Genomic DNA, 12572 nt, shown 5'->3' with positions numbered 1-12572 from the left:
CATCCAGATGACCAACACAAGCTGGCTTTCACCTTTTGCAATCGGCAGTACACTTTCACCAGGTGTCCATTCGGCTACGCCAACTCACCCGCTGACTTTAACATCTTCCTCAACAAAGCATGCCCAGAGGCCAGAGTAAGAGGGAATTTAATCTACGTTGATGATGTTCTCATGAAAAACATGACGGTGGCTGGTCACCTGAAAGAAATTGACCATGTTCTGCACCAGCTGACCGCCGCTGGCGCCAAGATTGCCCTCCACAAAGGACAATGGTGCAAAACCAAGGTCAACTATGTGGGCCTGCTCATCAAACCAGCCGCATCCAGGCCATTCAGAACATCAAGCCACCTGCCAATGTCTCAGAACTCCGAAGTTTTCTAGGTGTGTGCAACTATTCACTGCAGTTCATTGAAAACTATTCGGACATTGCACGCCCTCTCACTGCCCTTCTGAAAAAGTACTGCCCCTTCGTCTGGACAGACAATCAGCAAAATGCCATGAATGAACTGAAACGACATCTGTGCATTGCTCCAGGTCTGGCATACCCGGATCCACAGAAGGAGTTCTACTTGGACGCTGGATTCTCCAGCCACTGCCTCAGCGCTGGTCTATACCAACGGCATGACCAGGACAAAAGGGTGGTCGCATATGCCAGCAAGACTCTTCTTCCCCCAGAGTGCAAATACTCAGACTGTGAAAAAGCCCTGCTCTGTACTGTATGGGCCATCCAAAGATTCTCCAACTACATCGGAGCACAGAAAGTGATCATCGAGACCTGTCATCAATCTGTCACATTTCTTAACAGCCAGCGTATCCGCGACGGTGTGGTCACAAACGCACGCATTGCCACATGGCTAATGGCCCTCCAGGGGCGCAATGTGGAAGCACGATATGCTCAAAATCACAAGTCGGCGCTGGGTAACGGCCTGGCAGCCTGTCAAAACTGCTCCGACGACACACAGACTGAGATCGTAGAAGCAGAAAGGCCCCAACTACTGCCACCGACTTGCCACAGGTACTTTGACGAGAATGTCTGCCAAGGCATGCCCACAGCCTATGTCGATGGATGTTCCTACAACAACGAGGGCCCACAATCATCACAATATGGCGAGATAGCAGCTATTCTCATAAGCCTGCAAATAGCATCATCTCATAACATCAGAGAACTGCTAATCTGCACAGACTCCAACTACGCCAGACTTGGCTTCACATGTCATCTTCCAGGCTGGAAGCAAAATGGTTTCAAGACAGCAAACAACAAACCAGTTAAACACCAACACCTGTTCCAGGCATGTGACGACATCACAAGTGAGCATGATATGATTGTCTACTGGAAGAAAGTGAAAGGACACTCAAAGCAACCTGGTCCAGACAAGGACCTCAACAACCAAACGGATGCCCTAGCCAAAGCAGGTGCATTACACGGCGAGGTATGGTCTCCACCAACCCAACCACCCACCCTTAACGTGGCAGCCATAACCCGCAGCAAACATACTCAACCTGCCACAATACCAACCTCACAGCCGCTTACGCTGGCTCCTCAAATCTCCACTAATGACATTGCTGACATGCAAGCCATACAGACTATTCTTCACCACCTCTCTGACCCCTCCATCCACCCTATTACACCTGCTCAGCTTGCTGATGCTCCAACCCTCAAAGCACTACTCAACGTAAAACCCATGCTGCATGTGATGGACAACATTCTATGGTATGTCCCTGTTGACCTCACTGCGCCAAGGCTTGTGGTGCCACAGTGCCAAAGGGGGGTGTGGCTGATGTATGCCCACGACGCACTATGTGCGGGACACCACGGCACAAGAGCCACTTACGAGACACTAAAACAAGTGGCATACTGGCCCAGCATGCAGCAGGATGTGGCAGAGTATGTGAAAGGATGCCTTGTTTGCTGTCAATTCCAACCAGTAAACCCAAACCACAGAGCCCCGCTGCAGCGCAGAGGAGTCACATTTCCTTGGTCAGACCTCCAAATTGACTGGTCGGACCCCTGCCCAGGTCAACAAGAGGCAACAAGTATTTCCTCACAGTCGTATGCCAGTTCACAAAGTGGGTAGAATGCCTTCCCACACCCAATGACACTGCACAAACTACAGCATACCTCCTGATGAATCACATATTCTCCAGGTTTGGTCTGCCGCTGAGAGTCAACTCAGACAGGGGCACCCACTTCACAGCTGAGATCATGCAGCAGATTTGGAAACTTCTGGGAATCCAAGCACAATTGCACATAAGTCACCATCCAATCTCTTCGGGTCAAGTGGAACGATCGAATCGGACTGTGGTCAGCATGCTAAGAAAATACGTGTCTGCTAACCAGAAGGACTGGGATGTGAAACTTCCCCTGGTGCTTATGGCCATCAGAGCTACTCCACATGAGTCAACAGGTGTGCCTCCCTTCGAATTATTTACCGGCCGTCGAATGACGTTGCCCTTGCACCTGCTGTACCAGCCAGGAGACTCCAACCTTGTCACCGCCTACACCACTCACCAATACCTTGAGGAACTACACCGGCATTTGAGAACCACATTTGCTTTTGCCCAGCAACAACTCCAAAAGAGTGCGAAAGGCCAAAAAGCATACTACGACCAGAAGGTGTCACACCAAGAACTGGATGTGGGTGACAAAGTCTGGTACTACCGCTACACACAGCCACCTCAGACAACCTCTCATCGGCTATCAAAGAAATTTCTGCCACTCTGGACGGGATCGCATGAAATTGTGGACAAACTCTCTCCTGTCGCATACTCAAGCTGAGCCGGGGACAGAAAGAACCAGTTTTCAAATGGGTCCATCGTAACCAGATCAAGAGACATGTGGCTGCTGGCAGGGAAAGACAGGGGGGGGGGCTAGTACTAACTAGGCCTTGCTATAGTGCTCAAACAAAGACTGTCCTGAACAGACGAGAAATTTCCTCACTGATCCACTACCTTTCTCCTCCTTCTCTGAACCAGGATGTTGCTGTGGCTCTCCATCCTATGCCTCCAGCTAACCAGAGGACAGCCACAGCCTGATATCACATCACCAGGTCCAGTATCAGGCATTGTACTGCGTGACCAACCTGCACTTCTCAATCACCAACTGCATGACTCCCAAAACGTCAACAGGACACATCATCCCCAGGCAGCTGCACACTACAGTTGGGCAGGTGCCCGATGGACTGAAAATACCCTCGCTCACGCAGAAGCTGATATCAAACACATGCTCGACCAATTGCAGAAAATGACTGTCACCCAAGCAGAGCTAACCAGACATCACCGGCGTAACAAACGATTCCTGGGGGCCTTGCTCGGCGCTGCTGCTGCTGTTGGAACCCTGTTCAACCTGGGAGTCACCAGTGTCAACTCCGTGAGCCTATCTACCCTGAGGCAACATGTAAGGGAGATCCAGACTGAGATTCCCCAGCTTAGGGAACAACTCACACTACAGGGCAAAACCCTGCAGACTATAGGCAAATCATTAAAAGGCACCTTGGTGGTTCTGAACACTCACAGTGTCCTGCTGAACCAAATTATGAACTCCGTGAAACAGTTATTCTCTGTTATACAGAATGATGTTTCCCAAACTCAGCTGGTCACCACACTAATGTCTGACATGCTCCGTGAGGTGAGCTCCTCCATTGACAGCTTAGCCATGGGTAGAATCCCCCCATACCTGGTGCCCCTGAGCCTAGTACAAACGGTGTTATCCTCGGCTACTGCTCATCCACCTGACTCTCTCCAAGCCCACCTTGCCTACTCCCTGGGGGGCTCCATCCTGCTACATGTCGACCCCGAGCACAGCGAGATGGCGTTTCTTCTGAATCTACCCGTCATTGAATCTGACAACATTTACAGACTCAAAGACATTGTCAATGTTGGATTTTGGCAAGGGAACACTCACATCAAGATACACACCCCAGATGTGGTGGCCTACCACGACAGTAACCCACAGTTATATCTGACCCCAAACCTGCGCATGTGTACCCTGACCAAAGACATCCACTATCTCTGCCCCAGCAAGCCCTTCCTCCGAGACAACACTGAAGGAATCTACGGGTTACAACCAGTGTTGGGCACATTACTTTAAAAAAGTAATTAGTTATAGTTACTAGTTACTTCTCACAAATAGCAACTGAGTTAGTAACTGAGTTACATCATTATAAAAGTAACTAATTACCAGGGAAAGTAACTATTGTGTTACTTTTTAAAAAAAATGTTCAAATGTCAAATAACTTTGGATGCCCCCAATATTAATAAATTAATGAAATGGACACTAAAAAGAATAAATTATTATTATAAAACATTGTACATTAATCTACACTATTTATCTACTGACACTTAGTATCAGTCCGTCAAGCATTATAATATAATATTATGATAATTTAATATTATATGATGATAGAACGTTAGTAATTAGAATAACCAAGTATGAATGCATATTTGTCATCAATATAAAATGCACTAAGGATTAATGAGCTGCTGGGTTCATGAATATTAATCACGTAGTCTGCGTTCGCTCGAATTGATTTGCTGAAATGAAAACACGGACGATAATAGGTGAGCGCCAGCCATTTTGACATGAAAATACAACAAAGAATATTGTTTACATGTAGCGCGTCAATTCTGCATGTTATGAAAGACTCTCTTGCTCTGTATCTTTCTTTGCGTGTGTGCGTGTATGTGAGAGAAAGCGACTGCGAGTCGTGCGCCTTCACACTAGAGTTTATGGTACGTCAAATACAGCTACACTGCGCATCCATTCAGATGAACTGAAAAATAAAATTCTAATAATATAATATAGTAACGCCACATTGTATTGTCAGTAACGGTAACGGCGTTGTAACGGGAGAAACAGTAATTCGTTTGATTACTCGTTACTGAAAAAAATAACGCCGTTTATTTATAACGCCTTTATTCCCATCACTGGTTACAACCCATGCAAAGAGAGACTCTCTGCCCGGCTGAGGACAAGCCTCGTGCACAAGTCACAGAAACGCAAGCAGAGATTGTGGGAAATCAGTGGCTCGTCAACACGCCTATCCGTGCCGCTACACTGACCTATGACCAGCACGACACTGCCACCCGTATCAGCCTGCCCAACCAGAGCATGTGGATTCAAGTACCCAAAGGTGCCATCCTCCACCTCGGGGACCTGGCACTGTACCACCTTCCAAGTGACGAGTACCAATCTGAGGTAGAAATTCCAGACTTCTTCAAGGATCACAGTCTCACCCTGGAACCTGAAATGGAACTGAGAATTGAGAAAGGGGGGTCCCAAATGATTGACATCACCCCAATCGACACAGCCCTCCAAGCACTGTCACGGCTGCCTGTCCAGACCAACTTTCCCATTGCCCGATCCTGGACCGCCGCTGACACTGCACTTTGCCTCACCACAGCAATTGGGTACACCCTGACACTCAGCCTTGCCTTTGTCCTGTTTAACAGAGTCAACGGGGTGCAAAGGTCCATGAACAGGTGCACAGCTGCCTTCCCTCGAACCTTCAAATGGAACCATCGAAAAAGAGGGACCCAGGCAGAGACAATGCTGAACCTGTCCAAGGTTAACACCAAAGCTGAGGATCCGAAGGCTGAGGAAAATTAGAAACCACCTGCCATTTAACCATCATGATCCACTGTTGTCTGATGATGTCTCAATTCAGAACATCTTCAGCCAAAAGGGGGATTCTGTAACGTCTGTGTAGGATCAGTGATGGCTGATTACACTTTGTTTTAAAAAACCCTTTTAGCCTTTTGACATTTGCATATAAATTACTTACCTGGCCTCACCATTTACATTTATATGGGTGCTAAATTGCACATGGTCTTTATCACTATCAAAAGGATGCTAAAACAGGTCGCCTCTGGGGTGTCTCTATCAAGCTTCAAACACATTCCACAGAGGAGGGAACGACCCCCGTGCCAGGCACTAGACCAGTTGTCTGTCCCCACAATTTACAATACACGTCACACACACACCTAAAGACATTTTCTCTATTTAGGCCATAATTAAGCAGTTATAAATGTATCTGCTATATGCATGTGTTGTATGTATATTCCCTTATTGTATTAACTTAGTTAAAACCCTTTACTTGTATTAGTTAGACGTTAAATGCCTATATTCAAGTGTATGAGTGTATCTCTGCTTTAATATCAATTGGAGGTTACTTTCTTGGTATCAAAATGATCTCCTCTTTATTTCTCACACAATGATGTACACTATGTGATCGTGAAATGTATCAAACAATTCTTACTATGTTTTGAATTAAAAGCTGCACTAGCGTTCCAGATCAGCAATAAAATGTAAATGGGCCATAAACGGAGACAAAGGAAGCTTCTCCCACTCAAAATGCATGCCTCTGATTGGCCACTCCACCCACAAAATGGGTGCGGCAATGAATTATCAAAAGTTCAGAACGCAGACTAATCATTGCTCAAAAACTCTTCTTCTTGAGACGAACACTCTCCAAAACTCTCCTCTTGAGTTTAACCTTCTGGCAGTGTTTACCTTCAAGTAACTTTGTGGACTTGCTGCGGACTTCTTCAAATCCCTCCTAAAGAAATCATCGAGAACCTCGTCTACCGCATCAAGACTCTTATTCAGCAACAAACCAATGCAAGTAACCATTTACAAGTGATTAGATGCATGTTTAAGTTTGAACCCCCTCATTTAGGTTGTGGTTAATTGATGTGAAATACTGCCATTCTTTGCTCTTCTCTCTCTTTTCCTTACTTTACTTCATTCTATATATATATGTTTTGCTTAGTTTGTTTGTATGTTAGTTATAGTTTCATTTATTAAATCCCTTATATTCACAATTGATTGTCTCTGTGTTCCGCTCACAATTCAAAGTCACTGAATGTTGCTCCTTGCTACATGCTAAACTACTGCTAGCACTGTACAAGTAGGAAGGCTATTGTTCCTTGGCCAGGAAAGTAATCTTCCTAGAATTGATAAATAATTATATTGTCTGCTCGGTGGAAGGACAGATCAAATAATTGTAATATCGATTCTGCTACAGTTAATTCTAAGATCTAATCTAAATATTTATTATTAATTATAACCAGTTATAATTAATTATAAATAATTCCCTTTTTAAGCTAATTTGCTACATGCCGCTGAGCTGAGGGGTGGGACATTTAGATGCACGCTCGGCGGTTTAGTGAATCACAACACACTGAGCCAGCTAACCAATCAGAGCCCATCACGTATTTCTGAGGGAGGGGCTTCATAAAAATAATCGAGGCGTTTGTCAGAGAAGCTTATGTAGTTAAATGTTGCGTTTTATGGTATATATACCATTTAATTCCATCAGTATACGATTCTACCACTAGTCTTTCATTTAATCTGTGTTGATTATGTTTTAAACTTAAGTTAATTTTAACGATTTTCTTAGTTTTAATGATTTTTAGGTTCTCGGCTACGGCGGTGTAACAGCTTACTTCTGGTCAAAGTAGCCGTTCCATTCGCAGCTGTTACTTAAAGTCCATATATAACTTCCTCATCCTCATGCACTAAAAAGGTTGAATAGATGCATTTCTTTATGCATGAAATATTTGAATATAAATTTGTTGTTAATGAGTTGTTAATTGCAGATAAACCATAGTTCTGTCATAGTTCTGTTAAAGTATTTCTGTTACAGAAATCATTCAAATATATTGATTTATTACCAGTGTTGTTGAAAAAAACAGCTGGGATGCTGGTTTATGCTGGTTTGAGTTGATTTAAACTGGTCCTTTGCTGGTTTATGCTGGTCCGACCAGCTTATGACCAGCTAAGGACCATCTTAAACCAGCAAACGACCAGCATAAACCAGCATCCCAGCTTCAAAACATACCTTACTACCATATGCTGGTTTTTTCAACAACACTGGTAATAAATCAATATATTTGAATGATTTCTGAAGGATCATACAACTCTGAAAACTGGAGTAACAGCTGATAAAAATTCTGATTTGCATCACTGAAATTATGTATTATAAATGCATATATGTATATAACCTCTGACACAGAGAAGAAAACTCCTCACATGACTGCTACCGAACATCTGAACATAACGAAACAAATGCACTTCTTCCGTCTGTTCTGCAAAATGTAAACAAATGTAGCCTTTATTTCTGCAAGCTTAAATATAGTGAAAATATCAATATTAATTGTGTCTAGGCAAAGGCATTCCTCCTGGAACTAACGCGGGTTTGGCGGGTGTTCATTTCATACTCTGTGACAGCTTATTTAATGAATCAATTATACATTGTATTTAATGTGTAAGGTACATGTACAACACGTTCTCACTCCCAACTCGTCACATATTGAAGCTTGGTCAGGATCCCTTTGGCGTCAGGGATGCAGGGATTCCCATAGACTTCTGACCGGAACTGGCGGCGTTGACATTTGTCATGCAGGAAAGCAGGCCTCAGTGTGTATGGGACTCGAGACTATGATAAATAGGAATAAAAAAGAAAAGGCTGCAATAAATTAGTTATGGCAGGGCGAGTCGATTCGCGTTGCCTGATATCAAAGTGCGTCTGTGAAACAGCGTTCAGCGGTGACTTTAACAACGCTCCAGCGAGCAACAGCAGTAAGTGTATTCCTCGTAATGCTGGTATTTTTGTCGATAAACGTATTTAATGTGGTGTGATTATGTTTGGTTAATCAGTGATTAATCAGCGTAATGCGATGCAATCAACCTATTATTTATGTATCTATTTGTTTGTTTGTTTGTTTGTTTGATTGATTGATTGATTATTTATTATTTTTATTTATTTATTAATAAATCAATCAATCAGTGGTGCTGACGTCATTGTAAGGCGCGATCCCAAGGTCCACTGCAATTTCCCGCTTGGTAAGTAGAACAGTTAATTAATACAGATGGGAACAATCCTTACATTTACGGAACAAAAACTGTATAATCAGGTCAAGAAGTTGTGTTTAGAACCTTAATAATTGCAAGGTAGCAGTTTCGTGATGCAGTCCCTGGTGAAAAAGACGTAGTATTAAATGTATTAAAAATATACTTGAAATTCAAGTAGTATGTTTATAATACATTTGTATTCCCAACATGCTTATTTGAAGTGCATTAAAAATATATTGAATTGCATTTTAATATATTTCTAAAAAGTATACTAGAAGTACTTTTGTATTAAATATATGCTTAATTACACTTCTAAGAAATATGCTAAACAGAAGCATACTTTTAATGTATTTATAAAAAAGTATACTAGAAATACTTTGGTAATAAATATATGCTTAATTACACTTTTAAGAAATATGCTAAACACAAGCACACTATTACTATATTTCTAAAAATTATAGCAGAAATACTATGTTAATAAATATATTCTTAGTTACACTTTTAAAGAATATACTAAACACAAGCATACTTTTAGTGACATTTTAGTGTATTTACAGAAAACATACTTATGTTACCCTTACTTAAAGTATATTTTATGTGTACTTTGTGTAAGAACATAACAAAATGATTACACTTTTAGTAGGTTTTCAATGTACTTTGTTGCAGAAGGCCTGCATAGTTATATTTTAAATATTTATGTATTTATAATTTTAATATTTGGTAATTTGGTAATATAAGGGATTTAACATTTACAATGTACAAACCTTTGTAAAATATTATTAACCATTGCAATATTTAAAATACGTTTGTTTAATATGGGTTATGCTACTTTGGTTGATTAGGCTGTTGTTCATTACATGATACATTAATTGTAATAAGCTAGGTGTTTATAAATTTGTTCAAGCATGACTCCTTTATTTTCTAATATATATTTCTGAAATTCCCATAAGGATTTCAACATCATATCTGAATTAAAGTAAATAAATAATTAATAATTAAAAAAAAAAAACACACGTTTATTTGTTTTTAAATTCAAACAACACAGACTAAACTTGATTGGTTCCAGAGCCATTGAACGTCTCTGATTGGTTCGTATGATAATGAGCTCGCAGCAGAAAGGTTCGTAAATCAGATTATGATGTCCCTTGAATGTGAATATAAATCTAAATTTAAACAGTATTATATTATATAGAGCGATCGTGTCTCTTTAGGGCGCTTGGAGAAAACCACGCAATTCATATGGATTTCTTTGGCGATGTTTTTTTGCGATGAACTTTTTGAAACGTGAACATCTTTGATGAATCTTTTCATCGGAGGGACATAAATCTCTCAGATTTCATTAAAATATCTCTGCTTTTCTTCCGAAGATGAACGAAAGTCTTGGAGGGTTTGGAGCTTAAGGGTGAGTGATGGCAGAATTCAAATTGTTTTGGGGGAACTATGAAATTAATTTGAAAATATAGCGGTACGTTCTTATTTTTACCAGCTTTCTGCAAGCGTGTATGGCGTCTGGCTTTTGGAATCTCACTGACTTCGGGTAAGATTTGTATTTAATTAACGTTATTTGTCTGTACCAGTCGTGTTTTTGACACATGCATTGGCAGAAAAAAAATAAAAATAAAATAAAATTAGTCATTATAACGTGTACAACATTGACATTCTTTTATTTGCAACATGAAGTGTATTTATTTCTGATTTCCTGAACAATTTGGCTTCATTGTATTGAGGTTAATGATCTTTGAAAAACCATGATTATGAACATACAGTTACTTTGTCTTGAGCTGATCACCCAACTGTGGTAGTGTTGGTTGATTGGTGTTTTTATATTTGTTCAAGCTTGACAAACTTATCGACTTTATTTTCTAATATATATTTCTCATTACAGATAAGAACAAAGATCAAATTATAAGAAGGGCTGCTTATAAGACCATACAGTACATCTGAAACTGCTGAGGCTGGGAGGGTTTCCGACCAGCTACATTGTTCTGTCATTCTTAAATAGAAAACAAATCACCAATCATCATTTGCCTTTTTTTTGTGCGTGTGAGAAATATTAACATTCGTTGTTATTCTGATCAGCTGCTATAGAAGACAAACTGAAATCTGAGTGCAGAGACAAGCAAAGGAATAGTAAGTATATTTTAATATTGTATCACCTCTGTTATAGAGATTTTTGAATCAGGCCTAATGGAGGATGATTCTGTCAATCTTGGAAGAAAAATGTTAGAATGTGTCCATTCCAGGTGGCTAATTTGTGCTTCCTTTCAGTCATTCATGTAAAAGTCTGTTATCTAATTTTGTTTCTGTTTTGTTTTTTTCTAAAGGCACTTGTGCAAAGTATTGTATGCCTGAATGACTAGGCTGTGCCCAGGTCTCCAGAACCTGCGACGACGCTCCATCGGCCCTTAGTATCTGGCTTCAGATCCACCAGCTCTGTCTCCATCAGTCGGCCCCCAGATGTCGGCAGCCACACCATCTACATCTTGGCTCCTCGCTCCCTCGACTCCGCCGTGTGTTATCAGCACTGGGATGCTCTAGGTCTGTGCCATGTGCCAAACTCCATCTAAGCCGCCAGGGCATCATCGTCATCCTCCCATCACCATCCCTTCACCACATCCTGCCATCATCCCTCACCTTTGCCTCTCACCATCCTTACGGCATCTCCTTGTCCACCTCCAAACCCCCCCCCCTTGAACTTTATCATCTTCAGTCTTTGCACACACATCTATTCACCTCTGCACTTTGTTTTTCAGTAAATTTTTGTTTTTTTCTTTAGAAAATTGCATTGTAATTTTTATTTATTCATTGATGTAAAATTATGTACTTTTCAGTAATACAGGTATAACTGAAATGTTCTACAAATGGATAAGGTAGCTCTTCCATAGCATTTCAGTCTTTTTTTCATTTATTATAATGTTTTTTGTATAATGTTTTAAAATGTACTTGAGTATGTTTTTAATAGTATATTTAATAGTATGTTTTTGTTTTTCACCAAAGTATATATGCTGCTGTACTTTTTAAATGTACTTTATGAATATTTCTAATGTACACAATATATAATACATTAAAGTTTTCTAGACATCAAAGTGTACGTGTGTATATACTAAAAAATATAATATACTAGTAGTGTAATGCTAATGCATTTCTAATGAGCTGAAATACAATTGAAATGTACTTGAAGCACATTAAAACGATGCTTCAAATATACTCTAACTGTAGTTCATGAAGTATTAAATGTACATAATACATTTAATATGCACTTAGTATAGTATAATATAAAAATATTAAGTGTGTCTGAAAAAGCACAATTTAAATATATTTCTTTTTCACCTGGGGTAAATGACAGCAGATATTATAAAAATATAACGTGCTGCACCAAATGTGTAGTCGGCTAGCTTAAGTTAGCTAATTAAATTCAAGCTTGTTTATTTTTTTCACATATAATAATGCAGGGTAATATCATAGGAGATTGTATGATTTGTAATTATGATGTGTGTTCAGTTACCCATATTACAGTAAGTTAGCTCGGTGTGTTTGGGTGGTGTGTTTTTCAGTAATTGAACAAAATGCACACAAAATTATATAGTAAACACACAAATCTTACCAATAATAAACTATACAAATTAATTCATAACTACAACAATAACATTTGCTCATCAAATGGCATAATAAAGCAAATTAAGTGTTCTCTCATCTTCCATGTCTGTCATTTGCCTTAAAG

The 12572-nt window shown here is 40.4% G+C and overlaps 1 long non-coding RNA gene across 1 annotated transcript; it reads left to right on the top strand.

Annotated features, from left to right (window-relative positions):
• The first annotated feature begins 9976 nt into the window (after positions 1–9976).
• Positions 9977–11854, top strand: LOC131520817 (uncharacterized). The gene is made up of 4 exons (XR_009266141.1): positions 9977–10253; positions 10338–10388; positions 10737–10981; positions 11176–11854. It is a non-coding gene; the product is annotated as an uncharacterized LOC131520817 (long non-coding RNA).
• The last annotated feature ends 718 nt before the right edge of the window (positions 11855–12572 follow it).

Source organism: Onychostoma macrolepis, chromosome 15 (genome assembly GCF_012432095.1).
Source record: "Onychostoma macrolepis isolate SWU-2019 chromosome 15, ASM1243209v1, whole genome shotgun sequence".
Classification (NCBI taxonomy): Eukaryota; Metazoa; Chordata; class Actinopteri; order Cypriniformes; family Cyprinidae; genus Onychostoma; species Onychostoma macrolepis.
Note: the sequence above shows the minus strand (reverse complement) of the source record. Positions and strands in the feature narration are given on the sequence as shown.